Here is a 5026-nt window from a genome sequence, read left to right as displayed (position 1 = left end):
AATCATTCTGACGAGTTTTTGATAAAGTATTGATAACGAATGAACGCACCAACTTTACTAGGCGCCCGGAATCGATAAGCCATAAACATGTTATCAATATTAATTATTCATCGTGATTCGTGGCAATGTGGCATATAAAATCTATGATACAATGTATTAACTATCTAATAGTGAAATAAAAGTATGGTTTAATGGGTATAGCATACTTTTATGTTAGATTATATAGGTATCTATAATACTATAAGTACTATAATATTAGTATAATTTATCTTGTAGTTCATGGTTTATACAAATAACAATTAAACAAGACTAAATAAAATAGTTGTATTTTGTATTTTTGTCATGAGTAATGAGTATGAAATATACACTTCGATGTAATTATTTTGTTATCATTATTATTTGTTGTGCAACGTGCCATTATCGGTAGACGACGGACGACGGTCGTTACCACGAAGACATGAACATAAAATAAATTATTATACAACTATTCGACTGGTCGAACGACTCGTTACGTTCCGTCAATATTATTTTTCATTTTTTTCATAAGATAACATTTTTTTTTTTACATTTCAATATTAAATCTAATAAAAATATATAATGTATTATAATTATTATAAAGTAAAAAAAAGTAAAAACGCAGTGTCAAATGTAGTTACTGACCGAGTTTCAACTACTGGCTACCTGGTACCTACCTATTACAGAGTTTACATTGACTATGGTTAGATTACCGCGTGAACTTATTACTAATTAATATAATATATCATGACAAAATAGATCACAAGTTATTTGATACACATGCACCACTAAATTTTTTCATTTCCACTACGTGTATATGCAATCGTAGTTATCCACATAATATTATTGGCCATCATAACATACATACATACATAACATAAGGAGAAAAATCGACCAATCGAGTGGAGAAGATGCGCTAACTGACCGATTGTAGGTCTAAAGGTCTTATACTCTTATGTGATCATTTCATGATATACCTATATAGGTTAAGGATATAAATTACGTTTTAAGTATTTTTCCCTTTCCCGTCCACAGGTCGACGAGGTCACTCGTCTTAATGTATCTACCTAGTTTTGTTTATGATATTTCATGACATAATATTATATTATTATTGTATAATAATGATTAGTAACATAATACCATTGATTATAAATAGAAAGGTACCTACTTACTAATAATTATTAAATAAAAAATAATATTTAAAAGACAGGTATATTAAAATAGCCTGTTCTTTATAATAAATGATATTATTCCCTAAATTTTAATTCAATATTATCCTAATCATACTATAGGTACCATATTAATACTGTTCTTACTAAAAACTTGTTAAAATGATTTTGTGATTACCTAATTTTACCTACCTAGGCAGTTGTAGGTAACCAAGTAAGTTATCATTTTAAAGCATAGAACGCATATTATATCCTATACTTATTGAATTTATAGGTACCTACCTATAGGCTATATCATTGATTATAGTATTTATAATCAATGGCTATATTATGGCAATGTGCTATGACGTGATGTTACGTTTGTTGCGTTATTTTACACACCAAAACTGCGGATCATTGAATTTTGACCTTTATGACGAGTTAAGGTACCCATTTATTTTAATCTATTCTGTGATATTATGATAAATTCAATTCAGCGTTAGATGAAAAAATTAATCTAGTATATAATTAATAATGTTAGTATTTATAATCAATGATATTATCCATAAATATATATGTTTTATATGTTTTGTGTCTTGGTTATTATTATCATAGTTATTAAAAGGACATCACACCCGTATTGTCTCCCGCTTACGCTAATGGACATGGACAACATGGCAAAAACTGTGGGACAATTTTATTCCTTTTGTATTTAAGTATAGTATAATCACCAAAATTCTACAACGCAAAGAGAGAACTGTATCTGTGTCGTAGCGTTTTTATTATTTGGATAACATAAATAGTTACATTAAAAGTTATACATTTTAGAACATTAGGTATTTTTTATTTAATAATTTAAAATTATTGGTTAGTGCTATAAAAAAAATGAAAACACTACAGATAAAGTCTTTCCCTAGGCGTTGTGAAATTTTGGTAATAATTATACTATAAATACGGAGAGGGAGTAAACTAGTAAATTTGTCCCACGCATAATAGTTTTTTTCTATGTTGTACATTTGTAAGATGAAGACAACATGCAATGCTGGTCGCGGGTGTGACGTCCTCATAACTACTGTTGCGTGTATTTGTGACCTATCATTATTATAGTACTATACATTACAGTAGCCACCCATATACCCAACCGTAGAGCTATTATATTTTGTTAAACAAACTTCTATACAATTTAAAATACAAATTTATATTAGTTTTAGCTTTTAGATATTACAATAATACGTGTGTTGTTTTTTTGTGTAAGAGTACACGATTCAAAGTAGAAAATAATGCTACAATATTCAGCTTTAAAGGTGATTTTTTATACCAAATTGGATTTAGTTAGGTAGTTCTTTTGGGGAGATAAAAATTAAAATTCCAAGTACTTTTTAAATTAATCAGGATATAGATAAACAAATAAAAACAAAAAAAAATGAAGGAACAACACGATTTTTTTATTTTAGTCTTTATTCAAAACAAAAACTAAAACCGTAGATATATGAATTTTCTCAAAATGTTTATATTATAATTTTTTATACATGGTATAATAGCGTCTTAAGCGGGAAATCGTATTATGCGTAGGTACAGCATCCTATTATTATTACGTTGTCAAAATCAGGGGCCTCGTAAAAATGAGCGTATTATTAGGCAGGAAATCGTCTTAAGCAAGAGTGTCTTAAACGAGTTCTTCTGTATTATATTGTTTTGTGCTAATTATAGTCAGTTAACGATCTTCGATTTTTTTCTATAAATGTCAATTAAAAATGTTTTGTTTTGTCAAAAAATTTGAAAATTTAATTTAAGGTTTTTCACGAATTCTTATAAGTGGAATTTAAAAGAAATTTGAGCGTAAATCCACAATTATTATAGTTACCTATATCAAGATAATATAAGTTTGGATGAAATTAGATAGTTAAACGAAGAAAAACAATTTCAGTTATTTCGTTGTAATTTAAAAATATACAATATTCGTGGGGAAATAAAACTTTTGTAATACTATTATTATATTTTACTATATGCATTACACAATGACATTTTCAGAATATTTAGATAAGTATTATTATGTTAAGCTTTATGTCGTAAAACACCTACCGTATGTATTACCAACAAAGTAATATAAATTAGTATACTAGCATAATAATTACCATTTACCATTATAAATTTAAAATATATCATGAATTTTAATATAGGTACTTCGTAATATATAGGTTGACAGAAATACAGAATCAATCAAAATCGTTTTTCGTATGGAATAAGTTACCATTGAATTTTAATTTAGCATAATTATTATACATTAAAATTTACAATGAGTGACAGTGAGTATTACCTACTTAATGTCGAGGCACACTCGACACGAATCGTGGACATTCCCCCCCCCATTTTTTTTTAAAGTTTATTATTTAATATGCATACCTATTGTTTATACCTATTGTCTAATATTTTCAAATATTTTCATAAATACCTATAATAAATTATAGATGCATATTTCTGATCAAATGAACTACTTGAATCAAATTCACAAGCAATTATTAAATTGTTAAATATTCAAACTGGTACAGTTTTAAAAATCGGCCAAGTGCGAGTCGGACTCGCGCATGAAGGGTTCCGTACCATCATCAGCTATAAACATGTTGGCAACACTGCTTATATTATATATTCTAGGATTTTTAGTATTTGTTGTTATAGCGGCAACAGAAATACATAATCGGTGAAAATGTCCACTTCCTAACTTTCATGGTTCATGAGATACAGCCTGGTGACAGACGGACGGACGAAAAGCGGAGCCTTAGTAATAGGGTCCCGTTTTACCGTACGGAACCCTAACAAAAAATTTAAAAAAAACGGGTGCGTCGCGGGACGTACCGCAAAAGTGAGAACTAAATTTTCAGGTTATTGATTTTGTAGTTGGTAGGAACATGGGGATTAAATGAATGGATGTTATGATGGTATGATATGATAAATGTAATTGATAATAAATTAATGAAATAACGTAAGGGCAACATGAAATAACACAAAAAATAATTTTTTTAAATAAAATGCATTTATTAATATCAAAATTAAATAATATATCTCTTCGGACGGACGTTCAACGAAATAGGTCCCCAACCAAGCGCGCGCAATAAAGTTCTCACTTTAAAATAAATTTGTACATAAGCTAAAAAATATAAGTTAAGAAATAACAAAAGAATCAGAATTCAAATGGTTTTTAAAGTGAGAACTTTTTTGCGCAAGCTTGGTTGGGGACCTATTTCGTTGATTGTCCGTCCGAAGAGATATATTATTTAATTTTGATTTTAATAAATGCATTTTATTTAAAAAAATCATTTTTTGTGTTATTTCATGTTGCCCTTGCGTTATTTCATTCATTTATTATCAATTACATTTATCATATCATGCCATCATAACATCCATTCATTTAATCCCCATGTTCCTACCAACTACAAAATCAATAACCTGAAAATTTAGTTCTCACTTTTGCGGTACGTCCCGCGACACACCCGTGTTTTATAGAAAATGTATCATTTTTATGTCGGAATTTTTAACCAATTTTTTAATTATTATTTATTAATAATAATTATATTTTACTTTACTTTTTACCTACTATTTTTTTTTATATTTTTATTGTTTCATGTAAGTAGTTCAGTTGATCAAACATAAACATTTATAATCTATTATATTTATGAGAATAAAAATTATTTTATATATTTTATATTTTATAAAAAAAAAAATCATATTAAATAATAAATAATTTTATATTATTAAATTCAATATTAGTCAATAATTAACTTTTAAAAAAGAGGGGAGGGGGAAATATCCGGGGGGAAATGTACATTTACCACTCGACACCTAGTACTTATTGTGCAGCAGAGCGG

This window comes from Acyrthosiphon pisum, chromosome A3 (genome assembly GCF_005508785.2).
Source record: "Acyrthosiphon pisum isolate AL4f chromosome A3, pea_aphid_22Mar2018_4r6ur, whole genome shotgun sequence".
NCBI classification, from domain to species: domain Eukaryota; kingdom Metazoa; phylum Arthropoda; class Insecta; order Hemiptera; family Aphididae; genus Acyrthosiphon; species Acyrthosiphon pisum.
Note: the sequence above shows the minus strand (reverse complement) of the source record.